Consider the following 24358-nt stretch of genomic DNA (forward strand, 5'->3'; position numbering starts at 1 on the left):
GTGATATTTTCACTAAATTGCTTGCAATCTTTCTCAGTATTATGGTTAAGAAATTTAAAATTGTTGGCACCTTCAACTGACTTTTATCTGTAGACAAAATAATGAGAAAATACTCTCTGCAGGTACTGAGGTACCTGGGAAGAGCAGAGAAATTTCTGCTAAGTAGAGGAAATTATCAACTCTATTTTTGCATGCTAAAATGTGTAAACACTTGAGGGATGCCTGGCTGGCTCCATCAGTGGAGTGTGTAACTCTTGATCTCGGGGTTGTGGGTTCAAGCCCCGTGTTGGTGTAGAGGTTACTTAAAAAAAAAATCTTAAAAATAATGTATGAATACTTGAGCCCAAATACCTTTTACAGATACTTTCTTTTCCCCTCAATTGAGCTAAATGGCTTTTCTACAAATATTTTTACTAGAAAAAAACATGAAATAAGTTTATCTACTTATGATGCTAAATGTCCATGCTGTAGAATTGTGCGTCTTCTCAATTTCATTCCAGAATAACGTGCATAAATAATATAAATGTATCCAGGGAACAACGGAAGTTGTTCAGGAGATTGTCGCCACAAATCTAAACCCTCCAAAATGGCATTTAACCATATCTTATGCTACTGCCACCTTCAGTCATCATGTAGCAGTTGTCTCAAGACAACCTTTAAAAATCTTTTGAAGTAGATTCAGAAACTCAGTACCTCATTTGGTTTTATTAAATATGCACTTTTGGGGCACCTGTGTGGTTGGTTGAGTGTTCCACTCTCCAGGGCAGCTCAGGTCTTGATCTCTGAGTTGTGTGTTCACGCCCCAAATCGGGCTCCATGTTGGGTTCCACATTGGGCATGAAGCCTACTTATAAAATATATATATATATATAGACACACACATATATATACATATATACACATACATATATATGTATATATATATATATATATATATATATATATATATATATACACACACACTTTCATTTTTTGATTTGATTGATAATGAAAACAATTTGTTACAAACTTTAAAATAATTACCAAGGGCACCTGGGTGGCTCAGTCTGTTAAGTGGCTGACTCTTGATTTTGGCTCAGGTCATGATCTCATGGTTTGTGAGTTTGAGCCCCGCATCAGACTCTATGCTGACATTGCGGAGCCTGCTTGGGATTCTCTCTCTCTCTCTCTCTCTCTCTCTCTCTCTCTCTCTCAAAATAAATAAACCTAAAAAAAATAGAAAGCATCATCAGACAACTAAAGCAATATGTAGCTGTCAATTGGCACCATATGATAGATAACCTCAACCTCTGTAGCAAGTGCACTTTGGACTGCTCTCAATGAAAGGACGACTTAGTCATTATTTCCCACATGTATTTCCTGCATACCTCACCTCTTTATTTCTCATGGATCTGCCTGACCATTTCCTGCATATCCCAGCTTGTGGCAGGGGCCACGGCGTTAGGGCAGGTATACCATGTGGCCAACCGGACAGTACTGCTGGACTCTTTCCAAAACGTCTGGACACAGGAAGGATGCAGCTTTTGCTAGCCAGCCCTGTCCATGTGCTGAGTCTAAAAGGAAAGTGTTCACGTTCATGTGAAATGAAAAAGGGCTACGGATGATGGTCATTAACTCTGAGTTAAAATGTACCAAGGCTGCAGTATGTCTCACACTATCTTTAATGAGACCACAGTAAAATCCAGACCACAACATGTAAAAGTGGAACAAACAGCAAAATTGAACCACAGGAAAACAGGACAATTTCTCCCAGACAGATTGAAATCTATGATCACCTTTCTTGGAGATGTTTCCTTTCTGGCAGCCATGTACAAACAAATGATATTTGACCTAAAATCCTGCTTGAAAATATTCTTACTTGATCAGCCTTGAATAGAATTAAAAGTAGTACGAATTCAGGAACTATAAAATATTTGTATGCAATGTCAAAATCAGACTGTCTTTTATGTGCATTCTACATATGTGAAAAATATGTTGAGAAGGGAAGGGAGATTTCCCTCACATGCACAAGTGTGCTGCGGAGGAGGGCTGAAACACAGATCATTGGCTCCTTCTAGTGTTTTGTTGTTTATTGTTTCCCTGGGTGGTGATGGAGCTATTTTAAGCTGTTTAAAGTCTTCAGTGGATGCTCCGTAGTCTTGAGGACTCAGCTTGAAACTCGAGACCCATTGTGATCTGGTCCCCATCCATTACTCTGGGCTTCTCTTCTTTGGGCCTCTCCTTTATGTTCTTTCTTCCAGCCAAGGATGATAATTTCCCTTCTCGTAGCATGTTTCATGCCTCTGTGATTTCAGCTCTTCCTCACACTTCCTTTAGCTCAAGTCTTTTATTCATCTAGGAAATATTTACTGAGTGTCTATGATATTTCAGACTCTGTGCTTGGAGTGGTTTTGTTTGTTTTTTTTTTTTTTTTTTAACCCCTATTATATTTTTTAATCATTTAGTTTTTTAATTTTAGTAAGTATACTCCTTAATTGCCATCCCCTATTTCTCTCATGCCTCCACTCTCTTGCCCTTTGGTAACCATCAGCTTATTCTCTGTAGTTAAGAGTATGTTTCTTGGTTTGTCTCTCTTTTTATTTTCCTTTGCTGATTTCTTTTGTTTCTTATGTTTCATATATGGGTGGGGTCATATGGTATTTGTCTTTCTCTGACATACTGCTTAACATTATACTCTCCAGCTCTATCCATGTTGTTGCAAATGGCAAGATTTAATTCTTTTTTATGGCTAAATAATATTCCACTGTGTGTGTGTGTGTGTGTGCGCGCACACACACACACACACACACACCACATCTTCCTTATCCATTCATCTATTGATGGACACTTGGACTGCTTCCATAGTTTGGCTATTGCAGATACTGCTGCAAATAAACACTGGGGTGCATGTATCTCTTTGAATTAGTGTTTTTGTATTTTGGAGGTAAATACCCAGTAGTGCAATTCCTGCATCATAAAGTAGTTCTACTTTTAATTTTTTGAGGAACCTGCATACTGTTTTTCACAGTGGCTATATCTATTTGCATTTCTACCAACAGTGCAAAAAGGTTCCCTTTATTCCACGTCCTTACCAACACTTGTGTCTTCTTGTGTTTTTAATTTTAGCTATTCTGACCGGTGTGAGGTGATAATTTCATTGTCATTTTGATTCACCTTTTCCTGATGATGAGGGATTTTGAGCATCTTTTCACGTATCTGTTAGCCATCTATATGTCTTCTTTGGAGAAATGTCTGTTCATGTCTTCTGCCCATTTTTTAAAAATTTATTTTTGAGAGAGAGAGAGTGTGCACAAGTGAAGGAGGAGCAGAGGGAGAGAGAGAATGCCAAGCAGGCTCCACACTGTCAGCACAGAGCCTGATGTGGGGCTTTAACTCATGAAGTGTGAGATCATGACCTGAGCCAAAATCAAGAACCAGATGCTTAACCAACTGAGCTACCCAGGTGCCCCTGCCCATTTTTAGTTGGATTATTTGTTTTTAGGTGTTGAGTTGTTGCAGTTCTTTATATATTTTGAACACTAAACTCTTTATCAGATACATCATTTGCAAATATCTTCTCCCATTCTGTAAGTTGCCTTTTAGTTTTGTTGATTATTTCCTTTGCTGTGCAGAAACTTTTCATTTTTATATAATCCCAATAGTTTATTTTTGCTTTTATTTCCCTTGCCTCAGGAGACATATCTAGAAAAATGTTGCTATGGCCAATGTCAGAGAGATTACTGCCTGTGCTCTCTTCAAGGATTTTTGGGATTTCAGGTCTCACATTTAAGTCTTTCATCCATTTTGAGTTTACTTTTGTGTATGCCATAAGAAAGTGGTTCAGTTTTGTTCTTTTGCATGTAGCTGTCCAGTTTTCCCAACACTATTTGTTGAAGAGATTTTTTCTCATTTTATATTCTTTCCTCCTTTTTCAAAGGTTAATTGACCATGTAATTGTGGGTTCATTTCTGGGTTTTATATCCTGTTCTATTGTTCTATGTGTCCATTTTTGTGCCAGTACCATACTGTTTTGATTTTTACAGCTTTGTAATATAACTTGAGGTCTGGAATAGTGATACCTCCAGTTCTTATTTTCTTTTTCAAGGTTGCTTTTGCTTTTCAAGGTCTTTTGAGGTTCCATACAAATTTTAGGATTATTTGTTCTAGTTTTGTGAAAAATGCTGTGGTATTTTGACAGGGATTGCATTCAATGTATAGATTGCTTTGGGTAGTATAGACATTTTAACAGTATTTGTTCTTCCAACCCATGAACATAGAATATCTTTCTTTGTGTCATCTTGAATTTCTTTTATTAGTATTTTATAGTTTGTAGAGCACAGGTCTTTCACTGCTTTAGTTAAGTTTATTCCTATATATTTTGTTTTTGATGCAACTGAAAATGGGTTTGTTTTCTTAATTTCACTGTCTGCTGCTTCATTGTTAGTGTATAGGAATGCAATGGATTTTTATACATTGATTTTGTACCCTGAGACTTTATAGAATTAATTTGTCAGTACTAGTCATTTTTTTGGTGGTCTTTAGGGTTTTCTATATATAGTATCATTTCATCTGCAAATAGAATTTTACTTCTTCCTTACTAATATGGATGCCTTTTATTCCTTTCTCTTGTCTGATGGCTGTGGCTAGGACTTCCAGGACTGTGTTGAATAAAAGTGGTTAGGTGTGTATATACTTGTCTAGTTCCTGACCTTAGGGGAAAAGCTCTCAGTTTTTCCCCATTGAGTATGATATTGACTGCGAGTTTTTCATACAAGGCCTTTATTATTTTGAGGTATGTTCCTTCTCAACCTACTTCTCAGAAAGTTTTTATCATGACTGGATGTTGTACTTTGTCAAATGCTTTTCTGCATCTGTCAATGGTTCTTATCCTTTCTTTATTGATGTGATGTATCATGTCAATTGTTTTGCGAATGTTGAAAGTGTTGGTTTGTTTTTGATGAGTAGATAATGAATGAACGAATGAATGAATGAATGATATACCTTTATCAATTTGAAGAATAGGTGGAAACTAGAATGAGGTGAGACATAACCTTTCAGGTAAAAGGAGTCACATGAGCAAATAGCATTAGAGACAGATCCGGAGATTCTTCCTCCTTTCCCCTTAATCTCTGGTTTATCACAGGAGAAAAGGGTAAAAACAAGAGTTGGAAAGTGGCCCTGAACTCACACCATATAATTATTCTTACATTTCAGCCAATTATACTAGATGCCTTGATAGAAAGTTAAAAAGCAGACAGTGACATGGTTACAAATGTCAGAATCATGTGCAGAAATACAACACTTCTTGAAGTACAAGCTTAAATGCTACCTTCTCCAGGAAGCTTTCCTTCACATGCAAACTCCAAAAGGTGTGATCTCTCCTTTTTTGTCGTCCACAACACTTTATAGCATTTTTTCAGCATTTCTTTCTTGTATTTATAATGATTTTTTGGTTCTTTTTTGTGTCCTTACAACCTTTAGCATATTGTGAGCTGAGGACAAGTTATGAGGACTCTTTCATTTATGAAGCACCTGCCAACACGCTCTTCTTGTTCTATAATTTGATTAAAAAATTTAATCTATTATTTGGATGCATTTTAGCTTAACCATTTTCACTCAATAGCTTGCAAAGTGTACAACTATTATTTGTTATATGTGGGTAACACTTTCCAGTCCCTTCTTCATTGGCCTCCAGCCATATCAGTCTCCATTTGGCTCCTTGAGCGCACCAAACTCTTTTCCACTTCATGTCCTTCACAAAGATTGGTTCTTCTGCCTGAAATACCAGTTTCTCCTCCGTACCTATGCACATGCACCATACACACACACACACACACACACACCCCTTCTGTGCGGCTGGGTCTTCATCAACCTTCAAGCCTTAATCTAAATGTCAGCTTTTCAGAGTGGCCTTCCTGGACCATCCCATATTGACTTCCTTTCCCTCAGCACACTATTGCAGGACACCCCACTCTCCCCTTCAGTCCATTTCTCAGTTAGTAATGATACACTTATTTGTATGAGTGTTTATTATTTACTCCCCCAAACTATATTATGAGCCCCACAATAACACATAGGCCTATTTTATTCATTACTTTTTTTTTTTTTAATTTGGTGCTGAGCATAGTATTTGACATACAGTTAATGCTCAACATACTTGTGGAATGTATGAGGTTCAGAGCGCTTTTACAAAACTTGCTTCTTCTTCTGAGTCTTCCTACAATCCCGGAAGTAGGAAATGGGAGATAGAAACATTCCTGTTTTACACAGAAGGAAGCTGAGCCACAAAGAAATTATTAACACCCTGCAGTGAAGGGTGTCCTGTGAAGAAGCTGTTCTAATCTTCTGATTTGTAGCTTATTATCTACAACGCAGCCCTCCTGCTCTTTCCAAACTGGAAACAAAGTTAACAAGTGCCTTTAGCATGACTTTGACCAAGGACTTCTCAGGAGACACTCTGAGGGATCTCAAATGCCCACTCGGGCAAGCAGCCTTCAATCAGAAGCAGGCACGTGTTGCAGGCTCTGAAAGGGGAAACCTTCTCTGTGTCACAGCTGAAAGCACCACTGTGGATATTTAAAGCAAGGCCTCTTTTAAAAAATTAATGGCCTGAAAGGGGAGAGAAGAAGCTGCCTATGTAATGTGGAAAGATGACCACAGCCCTGGTCCCTCTCCAGATGATGTCATCATCCTTCTAGATAATAAATTTGCAGCAACGTGGCTGAAAGAGATGGGACACAATTTCAGTATAAGTCAAAGGAGCTGGTGGCAGCAGAATCTAAAGGAAGAAATTTTTAAAAGTCTGGCTGGCATACGGTTTTTGATTCTGTGGGTAATTAGATTATTCAGAGAGCAGAGCAGAAACCACAGTAAGTTCTGGCTCTGGGAGCCTGGATGTCCCCAGCACATCAGAACAGGCTGAGTGGCTAGTGAGTCTTTTCTGTTATGTGTCTGCTAAGCATACCCTTTGAGCTTGAAACGGGAAAAAAGGAGGACACTTGACTTGTTTTTTTTCTAGGAGTCAGCCACCTACTCGACCTGTCCCATAAGATATGGTCCCAGAGAAGGTGTTTTTTTTTTTTTTTTTTTTTTTTTTTTTACCATATAGGACCTCTCTCTCTTGTTCCTCCCAGGATCTGACAATAGTGACCTCTTTCTCGATTTGGTCTAGAGTTTGCCATCCCTTACCATGTTCATGTTGATCTTGGCTATTTCACATGTGCTCCGAATTACTCGAGGGTGCCTTGTTTTAAAATGTTCTCCATTTCATCTATAGTGTTTGAATGGGATAGAGCTCAGGTAAAGTGACAAAACTAGTTCCAAAGTCTTATATATAGTCTAAGGATTCTTACAGATCCTCATAGCTATAAATGTTTGATAAGGAAATGAATGGATGAGTGAATGAATGGATGAGTGAATGAATGAATGGGGTTACAATAATGAGTAGGATGATTTAATTAATTTTGAAGCACATATCACCACCTTTTCATGATAACTCTGATGCTTTCCCAGTCCAAAAGATAGATTGGCAGACAGTGGGTGCACATGTTGACAATTAAATCATCTCAGCTGAGTACTTACAAAGGTCTACTGACAAAGTCCACTTCTCTCTGTTGTCGTCGTCCAAACTGCAGCCACTTCTCTCCTGGCCTACTACAGTAACCTTGTGATGGTTTCCCTATAGCCATACTTCCTCCCCTCCAATATATTTTCCATAACCTGTTTGGTGTTTAAAAATATTGGTTTTTGTTACTTTCTTACCTAAACACTATGTGATTGATTGCCCGTTGCTTCTTGGATAAGGACCAAGATTTTTCCACAAATGGCCTGCAAAGCCCTGTGTGGTCTCATGTTCACCCACCCCCCCTCATCTCTCCTTAAAGATCCATGACTTTCTTGTTCACTTTCATCAGCCACACTGCCTTTTTAATTTTCTTGAACATGCGAGATCCCTTCCATCTCTGAGCCTTCATATTTCCCGTTCCTTCCATCTGGAATGTCTGTCTCCTCACCATATCTGGTTAATTCTAATTTATGTGTTAGGTTTCAACGTAAGTTACTGCATCACTAAAGCCTTCTCTTTACCCATGCCCTCAGTCAAAATCGGTGCTTGCACACAGACACAAATATGCATAATAGCTTTTCTCGTAATAACTTGGCATCCCCCTCCCTTTTAACAGAACATTCCCCATTTATAACTGTGTATTCATTTATATGACTAATTGTTTAATTGATTGTAAGGTGTGGAGGGGCAGTGTTCACTTTATGTACATTGCTTACTCCCAAGATTAGGAAGCAACACATTATCAGTAACATGTTTACTGAGTAATAGGTTTTGTGACCCTGGAAAGTCAAAGACATGAGTTGAATTCTGAGGAACTTTGGGACATCGCAGATGACACCCCAGTAACAAAGATGATGATGATGATGATGATGATGATCATCATCATCATCATCACCATCTACCATTTATTGAGCCTCTTGTAGGCATCAGGCACAGAGCTAAGAGTTTTCTATACATATCTCATTTAACTTCCCCTAAAGTACTGAGACAGCTGAGGCTCAGAGAAGTTACGTGTCTTGCTTCAGGTCATATAGCTGGAACATTCCAGAGCTTGGGTTTGAAGATTGCCCTGCCCAACTCCATAATCTGTTTCTTTTCCAGTTCACTACCCTGCCCACCCCGAACTCCACTTCTGACTATTTAGAAGTCATTTCCCTGTGGCCTGGGAATAAATCAGCCATGTAGAAGAAATGCTATATGGATGTAGGGCAAGCATGTGATCCTGTGCACAAAGTAGAGAAAGTCATGAAGGAGGAGCATTTCGTGGAAGAAAGGGGACACTGCTTGGAAGTTCAGAGAAGCTTTTCCCTCCCTGGCTGAGGTGTAAAAATGGAGCTCACTGATGTTTTCTTGACAGTAAAAACTGAGTTATGATGGCATATTAACACTTAGAAATATTAGAACATAAGGTGTAAGTTGTAAGGGAAAGCGAGATATCTGTCTTTTGAGGATCTTGCCAAATGGTTGGTGGAGAATAGTTTAGCTGCCATCAAACATCTGCTGACTCTCTCTCCACATCTGCAGCCTTCCCCTGCGCCCCCCCCCCCCCTCAGCTTTAGGGAAGTTCTTCCTATGAAAATGGTTACGACTGGTGAGAAATTGAGTATTTAAAAAAAACAAATGACAGTCTTCCTTTTTAGTCTGTTTTTATTCTTCTGAAGCATCCTAAAAAGAATTTCATTCATTTCTTAATTTTTTTAATGTTTGAAAAATTGTACATTAATTGTGTAAATCGTAAATATGCATGACTGAATGAAGTTTACTACTGTACTCTTTAGAGAAAGGATTTGATTGGCAAATAAACATCTTTGGCAAATAAACACCCTCAGAGAACAAGTTATTCTTAAGCACTTTACATACCAACTGCTGATAAACTTATTACAAATCACTTCTCTTTGTTTACTGAGACATGTCCCTTGAGATACCTGTTGGCAACTTTAGGTTAAGTTCATGTATCTACATCTATTTTAAAACTTTGACTAATTCAAAGCATTATAGATTCATAGCAATAGGTATGTGTTACAATTAGGAAAGTTTCAGAATGTTTCATAATGCCTTTGATTTGGAAGTCTATTTAAGGGCCACAGAATCTCAAGGTTCTTTTCTTTTTCCCTGTGTCTTTTCATACGCTCCAGTTTCTAATGCATGACTGCTTACTGTGACTGAATGATTGGATTCAGAAAAGAAGGTGTTCCGAGCAAAAAACAACATCAACCAAAAAAATGAAGTTGCATATTGGATCTTAGAGTTCAATATTTTGTGTTCTAAAAAACTGACCAGCACTTTAAAAAAGTTTTTTAGCACAGCATAGTGGTAAAATGTCTGTTATGCATGTACCACTGTGTAGGTACTGGAGAGATATAAAGTGTGTCTTTAAATCTTTAAAAACTTACTCTTGTCAGGTAGGTGAGAGCTTTATATGTATATTGACAGAGATCAGTGATGATTTTGCCACCCCACCTTTGGAACATTTGGCAATATCAGGAGATGTCTTTTCTTTTCTTTTCTTTTCTTTTCTTTTCTTTTCTTTTCTTTTTTTTTTGTCACAACTTGGGGAGGTTTATACTGCTGTCTAGCACTTAGAGGCCAGGGATGGCACTCAACATCCTGTAATTGCCAGGGTGTATGTCCCCTACAGCAAGGAGTTATCAACTAAAAGTATGAATAGGGCCCAGATTTGGAAACCACTATACACATGTTGATAACAATTCACTAAACTATGTGATCCTTAAGGGGAGGGTTCTTAAGGTCTTCATCTGTGAATCTTCAGCACCCAGCCAAGAGTGTTGCACATTTGACCACTTATGACATGTTTGGTCATTGTACAAATGAATGAGTCAATGGCTAAGACTGAGGCATGAGACAGAAGGACCACTAAGCAGTATTTTATTTGTTATCAAAAGACTAGAGTTGCAAGTCAAGAGTTTTTTTTTCATGTAGGGTTAATTTTCAGACTGCTACTATTCCACCCTCACCCCCACCACTACTACTTGGGCCATAATAATTGCCTTTTGTTGGGAGACCACTGTTTGCCAGGCACCTTCTGTCATATGAGTCCAGAAATAAAGTCCAGATAGACAGCAATTGTCCATCTTTCCAATGAGAGTATTAAAACAAATTTGACCAGCTTGAAAATATTAATTTTACTGATGTACACTAAATAGTTAAATACCTGTTTAGTTTTTTCATTTCGTTAAATACACTTAAAACCATATATTATATGAATAATATATTAATTTAGAAAGATGCCTTTTCTACACTCCTTTATTTTATGAAACAATTTTATTCAGACTTTTTACATGCATTTTTCAATATCGTTTGGTCATTAGATCCTGTTTGGAAATTTCTTCCATCTAAATTTCAGATATAATGGTTTTTAAATGATTTTTCATTTTATTTTGAGTTTTATTTATTTAAGTAATCTCTATACCCAATGTGGGGCTCGAACTCATGACCTTGAGATCAAGAGTCACATGACTTTTCTGACTGAGTCAGCCAGGCACCCCAATTAACTAATATTGGGTTTTTTTTTAAGTTTATTTATTTATTTTGAGAGGGAGAAAGAGAGCGAGCACGCGCATGTGGGAGCAGAAATGGGGCAGAGAGAGAATCTCAAGTAGGCTCCATGCTCAGTGCAGCGCCTGATTTGGGGCTCGATCTCACAACCCTGAGATCATGACCTGAACCAAAATCAAGAGTCAGACACTCAACTGACTGAACCACCCGGGGAACCCCCAATTAATTATTTTTTTAAATTGAAGTGTATTTGACTCACAATGTTACATTAGTTTCAGGTGTACAACATAGTGATTCAACAAGTCTCTACATTATGTTTTGCTTATCACAAGTGTAGCTACCATCTGTCGCTATAACCAGTTTTACAATACCATTGACTACATTTCCTATGCTGTACCTTTTATCCCCGTGACTTACTCATTCCATAACTGGAACCTGTATCTCCCATTCCCTTTTACCCATTTAGGTATAATTTTTTTAAACCATATATAATTCTGTTCACTTTTTTCCCCTCTAAGCCAAAAGCCCTTATTCACATATGATTATGAGAGGTTATTTATTTCTTCCTATAGGTGATTACTCAAGATTTTCAAAATGGAACTACTTAGTGGATTACTTTTTTAGGGAGCTGTTTACAGGACTTATTTATTTGCACATCTTGCCATTGTAAGGACACCTTTCCTCCCACCTCATTGTCCCCACTCTCCTAGCCCCACCACCCCCACTTAACTCCAAGGTGGGGCACTTACTAAATAATTGTTATGCTGCATTGCCTTCTTTTGGTAACTGATTCTGTTAGATGATTTCTGTAGCATCTAATTCTAGAACTGATCAAGAGAGTTACAGGATAATATGTGTTTCCCAAATAAAATTTGTCATTCAAAATATAGTAATTGAGAGAAGATCATAAGCTCTCAAAATGAAAAGTGATTCTACTCGATGAGGCACAATTTAGAGAGGAAAAACCTTCCCTTGTATTGAGAAACATAGAGTGCATTTTCTCATTGAATCCTAATGGCAACTCTGTTGGCCTGGTTTATTGCATTCTAACCCTAATGAAGTTCAGTGCTGTGACCTGCAAGGCCTGGGCCATATAGCTAGTAGGAGCTTGAGCACAGTCCACATACAAGTCTCCATGCTGCAAAAACCAACCTGCCTACCATTGACAGCAACAAGTTCTCATCAGTAGAGACCAACTAGGAAGGTGTTGCAGGGGGAAGGTAAGAAGAGGAGAAGTAAAAATTCCCATGACCCTTCCTTTCCCAAGTTCAGTTTCCTTCCCCAGTGATGTCTGTGTCACTTGCTGAAATGAATAATACTTTTCTGATTTTGTACATTGGAGTTGATTTAATATTCTTAGAAGTTAGGAAAGATTCTTAAAAAAAGGTTAAGATCTAAGTGCTGAATGCCATTGGTTCCTAAAATCAAAGTTAGACAAACTATTTAAGGTTTTTATTTGGAAACCAAACTCTCTCTCTCTCTCTCTCTCTCTCTCTCTCTCTCTCTCTCTCTCACACACACACACACACACACACACACACACACACAAATAGAATTTTAAAACAAATCTGAGGGACTAAAATATTACTTTAATCAGGAGTTTGGAGTAATTATTTTCCCAAATGATAAACCTATTTGACATAGTGTTCCTAAATGTGGTTTAAGTTCGAGGTTTCCTCCTCAATAAAATTCCTTAAACCACACTGCTGGTGTGAGGCTGGAGGAGATAAAATATTTGAGGCATAGAACACTAGGTCTGGTTGACAGAAAGTGTTCTGTTCAATTAAAGTTAGTTCCTCTGCCTTTGTTCTGTTCTTTTCTGTTTATTTTAATGTTCATACCAATAGTGATACATGACATCAGTAGCAGAAGATGAGGCTGAAGATCTTGTAATGGCTCCAAAGAGAAAATAAATTAACATAAATATCTTTGTGACCTGCAGCATTTACACGGATGTTAGTTATAATTTAAAGAGGATCCAAAAGTCACACTTTGCAGGATTAGAAATTAGAAGTATTTCCTAAGGTCATCATTTTTTAAGTGGCCAAGCTAAGGAAAGCTTACTTCAAGGAGATTAGTGGTGCTATGATTTTTTTTAATTATCAAAAAATTCAAGGTCTAAAGTGTCCCAAAACTTGATCCAATCTAGGATCTGGAATTCAATTACAGAACTTCACTATCTTTAAAACTCCAGTACACCCATTGAATTCTGGTTCCCAATTCCATGCTGCTTACACCTGAACATAGTCGCCCAGCAGAAGGCAACACAGCTTCTTTTCTAAATCCCATGACAGATTGGCAAAAGTATTGAACTTTGATGAATTCCAGACCTATTTGAGGCAGTGGTAATAGAAGACAAAACAAGACCGTTGAGTTGCTAGCAAAATGTCCTCAGAAGGCTACATCAGTTCCTTAAATGCAGTAAAATAAATGTTGCCATTGGTCTCCACTAATTAAGAGAACAGGATTGCTGGAAGGGATCTTAGAGATTACCTTTCCAACATAGTCATTATGCACATAGAAGAACAGAGGTCCAGCAAAGAGGAGTGATTTTCCCAAGGTTGCACAATGAATCATGTTACATCAAGAACCAGAATTCATATCTCTTTGGTGTCTAGTAACTAACTATATATAGATACGTAGATATGTATATAGCCATTCCTTAAGAAAGCACTCTTAGGGCACTCATAATTTCATTTGGACGTCTTTGTACAAAGCTCGTTATAGAGTTATGATCTGAATAGGAAGAAAGTGACATCACTTCTAGGACAGCTGCCCCTAGTAGGTAGCATCTAAGACCCTTGCCAAGGACACCTCCAATCTCCTTGGACATGCTGGTTCAGCTACTTGCTTGGCTGACATCAGCCTGACTCACAGCTTCAGAAATGACAAGATGTGCACAGTAAGGCATGGGACAAACTCATTCCAAACCTAGGTCAAGTTTGCCAAAATCATCCCCCAACTCCTTTTGCTAATTGGAAATTGCTGTGTAGGGCCTACCTCCATTCTGCAGCTGAGCAACAAAAGTACCTCCACTGGAGACTTTACCTCCAAGAGGTGAGCTGAGATCACTTCTGGCAGTGTAGTACTCCCTGTTTATTTTTGGATTAATAAAATGAAGCTCATTGGTTGACTGCTGGGCATACCCAAATCATTTGGAAACTACATCTCTGAAAAGATGTCTTCCAAATAAATGTTAATTTGTTTCTGTCTACATTAGCTAAAAAAGAAAAAAAAAAAAAAAGAGGTTGATTACAGAGTCCCCCAAGCTCTGTTTTATTATTTAGTTCATCATGTAAGTATGGGTGTGTGTGAATCTGTGTGTCTGTTTCTATGTGAAGACACTTAGTGATTATCGTTTCTTTTTCATGTATATGTTTATTCAAGAATTTAATAAATTACTATTAAGAGTATTTCACTAAGTAATGTTGTCATGAACTGTTGGCTAAAATAAGCCATAGAATCATTTCTATCATTACAAGTATTTACTGAATATATTCTGTATGGTAGACACATTTAGCACATATAGGGCATAGCACTAAATGAGATTAGAGTCCCAGCAGTGGAAGAAGATATAATCTGGTGAGAGAGGCAGTTGTGTTAAGAAACAGCATCATACAATGTGGTAAATGATAGAATAAGGGCAGAATAAAGTGGTATGTGAGCAGGGACAAGTGAGCTATTAACTCTGCTCAGGGAAAGTAGAGAAGTATTCCTAGACCAAATGGCAGCTGACCTGAGGTTTCTCACATGGTTAGGAAGAATAAAAGGGTAACAACAGGATTTTTTAGGCATAGGAAACAGACCTAACTTCCTTTCTCTGGAGGATTGAAGCTTCCTGAAAAGAAAGTCTGAGAAAGCTTGTGAGGATGCCCTCCCTGACCCATGGATAAGAGAGAACCTCTATGTCTCCAGCCCTCTTGATTTAGGCACCTCATGCATTCAGACATTACTGTTGTAGGGGAAAAAATAGGAAGAAACCCATGTGGGTTTGAAAGGTCCTTTCCCTCTTAATCACTACTCCACAACACCCAAGCACAACCTTGGGCAGAGGCAGAGTGGGTTTCTCCAGCTCCAGCCAAAATAGAACCTTGTTCAAACCCAAGCTCTAGAAGAGAAAAATGAAAACTTTGTGTGTCTGGAATAATCAGCGTCCCCTTTCTGAATTCAGTAGTGCTATTGGTAGATGGACCCCAAAGGACTTGAAACAATAACATAGTTTGGGGTACCCAGGAGCAGGATTTCCAGAATTAAGAAAGCTGTGGATTGAGACCTGGATTGAGATCTTAGAGGCCTTTGTTTTATTAGCAGCTCTATACTCACTGTCTGGTCTTGGGAAAATGACATTCCTTTCTCTTGGACCCACTTTTCCCTATTCAAAATGATAATCAGATGACACTTCCTTGTGTCATTCTTAAACTTAGGATCTAAGAGTCTGTTTAGACATGTTTGCAGTCTAATGGATCTCTGTAGATTTGGACCATTCCAAATATCTGTAGATTTGGAAACCCAACTATTTTCGCCAGTACGTGGTGGGACCTGTCTGTGGAAGAAATCAGTGAGCCCATTTCACAGATACTAATACCCCTCAATGACTGAGGTAGATTGCAAGATTGCATTATTTGTCTACAGTCCTTCCTTCCCTCTCTGCCTTTGCAATGCTTTTTTGGCACAGTGTTCTTCCTGGATCCAATGACATGGGGCAAGTTTTATGACTTACTTAGGAAATGGAATGTAGGCAGAAGTAATGGTGTGTCAACTTCAACCTGAGACCTTAAGAGGAATGGCAAATTGGGGCACTTGGATGGCTCAGTCAGTTAAGCATCTGACTCTTGATTTTGGCTCAGGTCATGATCTCATAGTTCATGAGTTTGAGCCCCACGTGGGTCTCCATGCTGACAGTGTGGAGCCTGCTTGGAATTCTCTCTCTCTCTACCCCTCCCCTGCTTGCTTTTTCTCTCTCCCTCTCAAAATAAATAAATAAACTTAAAAAAAATAGGCATGGAAAATTTATGCCAGTTTTTAAAATCTTCTTCCCTTTGCCAGGAGATCAGCATACCCCAGAAAGCCAATGCCTCTTCAGCCTATGTTTCAAAATAAAAATCTTAGAGCTGACCTGAGCCTATCCTTAAGCCCAGAGACCAGGTAAGTCTAGCATAGCCTGGTCAAATGTAATTAAGCCCAGCCAAATGATGATGTAGAGATTAATGTATACATTGCAACTGAATTGCATCAACCTATCTACCTACAAGCCTGGAATATATTTTCATTGTTTTAAGCCACAGAGACCTGGGAGTTGTTTGTCATGGAGCACCATTATTTTGGCCAAAAGCTGATTTAATGGGGTGCCTGGGGGCTCAGTTGGTGAAGCGCCTGACTTTGGCTCAGGTCATGATCTCACAGTTCATGGGTTCAAGCCCTGCATCGGGCTCTGTGCTGACAGCTCAGAGCCTGGAGCCTGCTTCAGATTCTGTGTCTCCCTCTCTCTTTGCTCCTCCCCCACTTGTGCTTGCTCGCTCGCTCTCTCTTTCTCAAAAATAAACATGAAAAAAGAATTTTTTAAAAAGATGATTTAGTGTGCTGATCCTCTTTGGATTAGATTCCATAAATCACCCTGAAGTGCTGTAGAATAGGGTACTGTATTAGTTTCCTATTGTTGCTATTACAAATTACCACAAATTTAAGAGCTTAAAAAACACACAGTTATTATCTCATAATTCTGGAGGTCAGAAGTTTGAAATAAGTCTCATTAAGCTAAAATCAATGTGTTGTAGGACTGCATTCCTTCAGGAGGCTCTAAGGAAAAATCCATTTCCTTGTCTTTTCCAGCTTCTGGAAGCTGCCCACATGCTTGGCTCATGGCCCCCTTCTTCTGTCTTCAAGGACAGCAATGTCCTTGTCATACTGCCATCTCTAGGATTTTCTCTCTTTTCCTGCCTCCATCTTCAAGTTAGAGGAACCCTTATGATTAATATAATCACAATAGGCTCATCCAGATAATTCAGGATAATCTTCTTCTCTCAAGGCCAGCTGATTAGCAACCTTAATTCCATCTACAGCATCGATTGCTATTTGTCGTAGAACCTAATTTATACACAAGTTCCAGGAATTAGGAGGTGAACATTTTTGCAGGGCATCATTCTGCTTAACACAAGAGCCAGGGCTAATGATGACCTCCTGGGAAGAGTTAGAGTGAAAGAAGCATTTGTCATGGGGTTCCTGCTGATTCTTTCAGACCCCATCCTATAAGTCAAAACAAACCAAAGATTGGGTATAACAAGTATTGTTGGTGGTCTACATTATATACCTTCAGCCTTTGTCTTACCTGAGTGTAGCTGTGATGAGTAGTTGTATGCATTTTTCTCTTAACCTGCCTCCACGATGTACCACCGGTTTCTCCACATTCCTTCCTTATGGTCTTTTCTGAAACTATAGAAGTCTGCTCAGCTCCTGCAGAGGCACAGCCTTCACCAGTTGGGTGGATGCTGATGAATAAGTGCCCAGCCCTCTGAGAAGATATGGATGGAGGCTTATATTGCATGGTTCCTTGAAGGGTCTCCAGAAGACCACAGTAATCATCAGATCAAGAACCCACCATTGGTTAGCTTTTCCTTAGTCCCTGTCTTTCTTTCTCCACTGTCTTTCCTACTTCGTGGAACATCTCCTAAATAAACTGCCTAATACCCAGATCTAATGCCCAGTCTTTGGAGGAAACCAAGCTAAGTTTCAACATTGGATGTCGACTCAATAACCATGTCTCAAAGTTGAAAGAACTCTAAACAAACATCCATTCCAGCTTGGGTAGAGATGTCTAGTCCAGATCTTGTGATTTAGGAACGTGCTCTCAACCACAATAGCTCTTACTACGGGGTGTCCAGTCTGTGATCATGCACTGCCAGGGGTGGGGAAACCACTGTCTCCTGAGGCAAACCATCCTAATATAGGATTGCTATCAATGAAAATTTGATTCCTTGAGAAATTCTCTCATTACTTCTGGTTTAACTTTTGAATCTTTCCATAATAGCATATATTCTTTCTTATAAAAACTCAGAGACTTAGAGACCAAAAAACAATTCAAAGTAAAAGTTTCCTTCTTTATATTAAGCCCCAGGACCTTCAATCATACTGCACAAACTCAAAAGCCCTTACTATTTATGGAATCCTCTTTGCCAATATACTTAAATGTTCATAGCTAAGCTGAACATAATGTTTCATGAGCAAACACGGTGAATGGTAGAAAAAGCTGGCTTCAAAATTAGACTATGTCATTTGTTAGCTCTGTGTGCATGGGGAAGTCAGCTTCACACACCCAGCTTCAGTTTCTTCATCTGTAAAATGGGAATGGGGATAGCGATACTCCCCTCAGAGGGTTGTCATGAGGAAAAGCTCTATTAACACACAAACTACTTAGAAGAAACTCTGAAATATTGTCATTGTTCAAACAAACGATTTACTTGTTCAATTTCATTTCAACCTCTAATGAAGGAATGGATCATTTTCACAGTGAACGCGGAAATACCGCCAGAATTAGAATAAATTATGTCTTCACTATGAAATGACTAAGATATTCTATACTATAATGATAAAGGGCATGGTGAATTATAGTGCTAAATTTCTAATGTGCCTTTAAGTTTTATTTGCTTACTGATAATTTGAAACAGTCATATGGGACCAAATGTTGTTCCATGTCCTGACACACGGTGGTCTACAAATTCTTCTCTTCACCCATGTTCATGTAGCACTTCCCATATATAATAATAATACAGCAAATTGTCTTCAAAATCATCGCACAGAGGGGAAAATGAAAAGTTCAGAGAGGGAAAGGCACATACTGGCTCAGTGAACTAGTGTCCAAAAGCCAGCTGAGGATCTGAGGCAGGGCAGTACTGGCCAATGGTGCAGCCAACACAAAGGCCCCGAGGCTACTTCTTGGCCTGCTCAGGGTAGCACAAAACTGTTGTGTATGTAAGGAAGCGAGTAAGGGGGAGAGTGGTAAGAGATGAGACCAGAGAGGTAAGTAGGGATCAGATTATATGGGGCTTTTTACGATATGGGGAAAAGTTCATAGTTTATTTTTAGTAAAACGAGAAATCAGCAGAAGTTTTTGAAGGGAGGAGTAACACAACCTGCTTTCTGTTTTCAAATCATGCAGTGTTGACAATTGACTGTGGAGAGTGGGAGTGTCCCAGGGAGACTGGTTAGAAGGTGTTTGCGGTAGTCTATGTGAAAGATGACAGTGGCTTGGACTAGCGCGGCAGTGACAACAATAGTGAGATTCAGGGCATGCTTTTCAGAGTAACGTAGGTAAGACGTGGGGTTGACCTGGACCTAGACTGTTAGGGAATGAGAGGAATCAAGAATGACTCCTACACTTGGAGCCTGAGCAGTGGAGAAACAGTGCTACCCTTCACCGAATGTGCACGACTCTATGGAAGCCATGGGGAGGAGGGGCAGAGGCAGGCAGCGGGACTCAGAAGTCTGGCTTTGGACGTATTGCATGGATAGTGTCTACTAGGTATTCAAGTGGAGATGTCATTTATGTAATTGAAAGTATGAATCTGCAGATAACTGGTGGAGGTCACGGTCAGAGGAAAGACAATGCATGGTATCGAAGGCCTGTAAAGTTCATGCAACCATCCAAGGGGTAGCGGGAGACCTGCCACTGAAGTCCAGGCTCCCCAGGTGTGCAGCAGGAAGAGCAGGGAGTGTGTGAAGGATGCCAAGAAAGAGTCCCATGAAAGAAGAGAAAACTGAGGGTGGGTGGAGACCTGGACACCACCTGGAGAAAGTATTTCAGAGAGACAGAGAGAGAGAGTGGGTAACTGTGTCAAATAATGTTCCTGGAACAGCTAACCTCAGGCCTGAGAGTCTGTATAGTAAATACTTAGCATATGGACGTGCCCTGTGGGAGAAAAGACCTCCTCGCCTTTACTGCACCCATTTCCCACATTCCTTGGTCTTTAATATCCCTTACCATGCCCAGGATACTCCCATTTGTGAACGATGGTCTAGGTAAAAAGAAAGGAGACTTGCCCAGCCCCCTGCCACCTTTCACTCCCCTTCCTCTTGTGAGAGTTCTGTGAAAATTGTAAAGAGCAAGATGGCACACATCCCTGGGAATGTGTGTGGCCTTTCTGTCTGATTTCGATTAAGCAAGGCCTGGTTTCTTAGGTCTGAGAAGGCCTCACATATGAAACTAAGCCACGAGCGAAATCGAAACCGCAGCTTCCAGAGGTTCGCTTGTCACGAGCCAGGTCTGAACTCTAGCAGTGGCACCAGCTCCAGAGAACCTTACGCAGCGTGGGCAAGACCTTGCCCGGCCTCAGCGCTACCCCTCCCTTCCCAGAGTCCCAAAGTCCCACTGTTACTTAAAAAGAAGTGTCAGGAAAGATTTTTCTTTTCCAGATCGTTGGCAAATGTTTGCTCAGATCTATTTTGGGGGCATTAGCTCAACACTGCTGTCTTTTCTTCCCAAAGAATTAGAAGAACATTTCAAAAACACATTTATTTCCCTCTCTCTTTATCCCTCTGTTGCCCCCTGTACCCTTCCCTTGCTTTTCTCTTTCTGTCCTTCTTTCCTCCTTGACCTACTTGGACGCAACATGGATTTTATCTGTCATGGCCCTGGAAAAGGGCTGTTGTGACCAGGGCAGAGTGGTCTCGCTTTGCTGCAAGGCTGCCCCTCAGCTTTCTTGGTGGCCATTTACTTTGCAAACCAGAGCAGCTGCAACTGATGTAGAAACGTCTGTCCACCAAGTCAGCATCATAGACCTTTGCCCAATGCAAAGCTTGTGTTCACTGATCCACCTACTGTATGGGAGGATGGGATCTCTGTTGAAGAACAAAGGGAAGAGGGGTTGGCAAATAATGAAAATATGAGCTGCAGGTTTTCCTTGCCCGTGCAGTCAGAACATTCTCACTGAACCTTTACTACCGTTCTGCAAGGTTACCCCCATTTTACAGTTCAGGATACTGAGGCACAATGAGGTGAGAGCACTTGCCCAAGACCAATCAGAACAGATCTGTGAGCGCTTTCTTTCTCTATGGCCCAGGGTTTGTACTTAGGCTTACTCAATGAGTGCAAAGAGAGAAATGGGAAAATAATCACTGTCTTTTGGGAGGAAGGGAAATTTATTTAAGAAAGGAAGTTTATCGGGGCGTCCGGGTGGCTCAGTTGGTTAAGCATCTGACTTTAGCTCAGGTCATGATCTCACGGTTCGTGGGTTCAAGCCCCACGTCAGGCTCTGTGCTGACAGCTCAGAGCCTGGAGCCTGTTTCAGGTTCTGTATCTCCCTCTTTCTCTGCTCCTCCCCTGCTCATGCTCTGTCTTCCTCTCTCCCTCGAAAATAAACATTAAAACAATTAAAAAAAAATTTTTTTTTCAATGTTTTTTATTTATTTTTGGGACAGAGAGAAACAGAGCATGAACGGGGGGGGGGGGGGGGAGGGGGGGGGGGAGACACAGCATCGGAAACAGGCTCCAGGCTCCGAGCCATCAGCCCAGAGCCTGACGCGGGGCTCGAACTCACGGACCGCGAGATTGTGACCTGGCTGAAGTCGGACGCTCAACCGACTGCGCCACCCAGGCGCCCCAACATTAAAACAATTTTTAAAAGAAAGGCAGTTTATTTAAGAATATGAGTTAATGTTAAGTTACAATACCTATGTCATTTTGGTCAAGATAGACTTCTCAGCTGCCCTCTTATTTTCCATTTATTTTTTTACATGGTTCCTATGTGCAGGTACTATACTGGGCACTTTGTAGGATCCCTGAAAGTCAAAACCACCTTGCTATGTAATCCTTGTATATAAATAGAAAATGTATACTTTCTCCCTTTCTTCTTTCTTCCTTTTGTTAAAATTCTCTTCCAATGTCTTTCTCAGTGAGAGAATATTTTAATGGCCGTGCTGGCCATGGACCCACATATCCTAAAGGAGCAATCAGCATTTACTCCCAAGTTCCTTTTCCCAGATTGCAAAAGCTTATGGCCATTCCAATTTGACACCTTAAAAAATCATCTATCCTGAGAGTGGCATGAAAAGAACCTCTCTCTTCATCTTAAAACAGCTCCAATTTTTTTTTCCCTGATTTTTGGGCCAGAAGTTGTCCCTAATTTGGCATCACAGGATGAACAGGAATGGAGAAGGAAGCTTTTATTTCTCCTAGCAAAATATGATCTACTCCTGTTTTGAATCACCTTCAAAAAATAGACATCGGGTCCTACAAAGTCATGTTTCATCTGCAAAATATGGGGATGTTGACGTCTTGGTGTACTGCAGTAAATATTAGCTTCTTTCGGTTGGCTTGCTTCTTAACTCCCACCAGCAGCCTCAGTACCGGGCCAGCCCATATTTTCATCCAAGGCAGCTCGCCACTGTTCCTTCTGGGGTACATGCTGAGCCTACCCAGGGAAGAGTGGATGTGGTCTCCTTGTAATCACCCCATCTCCATCTCATGAAGGATAATGCCCTGGGTGAGTATGTGGCACCCTGGTCTCCCGTGCACCTCCTTCTTGGCTTCAGGAATGAGGTAAAGGATCAGATGTGACTGTAGAATGAATCTGAAGTGGCCAAAAAAATAAAATAAACTCAACGGTCCCAAGTTTCTGATAAGTTGTTCATAGCGTATAACCATTTATCAAGACATCCATTTTGCATTCAGCTAGAGAAGAATGAAAGTCATGGGCTTGCTCCTTCCGGAGGCCAACTAATCCTTCTTTAATGGCTGGTACAAGGATTTGTTCCTGTCCCATAAGCTTTGGGTTCTGAAGGGCACTCATGTGTTCCACTGAATTATACCGGATATATCAAATTAATTCTATTAACCAGCTTATCCTCTAAATCTTTAACCAAGGCCTGATGCATATGCATTCACTGGTGTAAATGACTTCAAGCAATTTCAGAGACTGCTCCTTGGAGCTGTAGCTACATTGAAAGGTGAGCCAGTCTCTGACCTTACTGCATTCCACAATGTTAAATAATCCGCTAAATGGTTACAGCCCTTTTGCAAAAAGGGGTTCTGCATTCTCCTCCTACTCCCTCCCACTCCATTGCTAGCTTGGAATTTGCCTTTAAACCAATTGCAGGACCCATGAACTATAATGGGCAAAAGCAAGAGATAGGAGAGGCATGGTCTCCACTGAAGACTGACTGTAAAGTAAATCCAAGAATGCTGTTTCTAAATCCTGCCCCTGCCCTTGCTGCACCCCACCCCCTGCCCCTCTACCTGGAATATGCTAATTTACACCGTGTTTTCCTGCCCACCCACCTTGGCGTTAGTTAAGTGCCTCTTTGTTTTCCTAGAGCATCTTGTGTTTACCTCGATCGAAACTAATTGCAACAGTAATGGTAGTAGCTATACTACGTGCCAGACAATTTTCTAAGTGTTTTATAAATATCAATTTACTTAATCCTTGTTATCCCCCAATGAGGCCGGTATTACCAGGATCTCAATTTACATATGGGTAAAGGGAGGCACAGAGTGGTTCAGTAACTTGCTCAGGGTCACAAAACCAGTAGGTGGTAGAATGAGGAATAGCCCCAGGCATTGCTAGTTATGCGCAAATACCGAACTGTTTATCTGCTGGATCCCATTTCACCCTCCTAGTACTCAGATGCAGTAGGGATGACCCATGAGGTAGATGCAGCATTCTACAGATACAAAAGTAAAGTGATCTGTCTGGATCCATACACTGAGTAAGCTTAGAACCAGGATTCAAATTCAGGTCTCTCTTTTTCCAAAGCCTACCTCTCTATCGCTGTGCCTTAATATACAATTTTATAGTTGCTTATTTTTTCATGATTTTTCTTTGTGCGTGGCCTCAATATGATTCATTTTTCTGTGCTGACCCCCCCCCCCCATGCCATACCTACAATGGGCCACTTTTTATAAATGCTTGCTCTGCTCACTTGAACTGAATATATTTTGAATCCTAGCACTGTAAATTTGCCTCATCGGGGGGAAAGGGAACTTCAGGGAACAGGAGACCATTTATCTTAGCTTTGCCCATGTGTTTGTTCTCTTCCGCCTTTCTGGAAGTGGATGGACACGTAGAAACTTCCATCCGCCCCCCATTCCCATGAAAGTGCATGGGATGTGTGTGGTAGAACGCCACGGAGCAGTACACAACTGTGCTGCGGCCATGTGACCGATTTCTCCCCACATCTGGGGGTGGTTCATTATGTGCCCTGCCAAAATTGCACCAAATCGTCTCAGGGGACTCAAAGAGGATCATAGACTTCAGAAGAGCAAAGTTGTAGAGTCAGAATGTCCCACATTTGAGTCTGTTTTTTAGATGT

Source organism: Herpailurus yagouaroundi, unplaced genomic scaffold, assembly GCF_014898765.1.
Source record: "Herpailurus yagouaroundi ecotype Mexico unplaced genomic scaffold, PumYag 160, whole genome shotgun sequence".
Taxonomy (NCBI): Eukaryota; Metazoa; Chordata; class Mammalia; order Carnivora; family Felidae; genus Herpailurus; species Herpailurus yagouaroundi.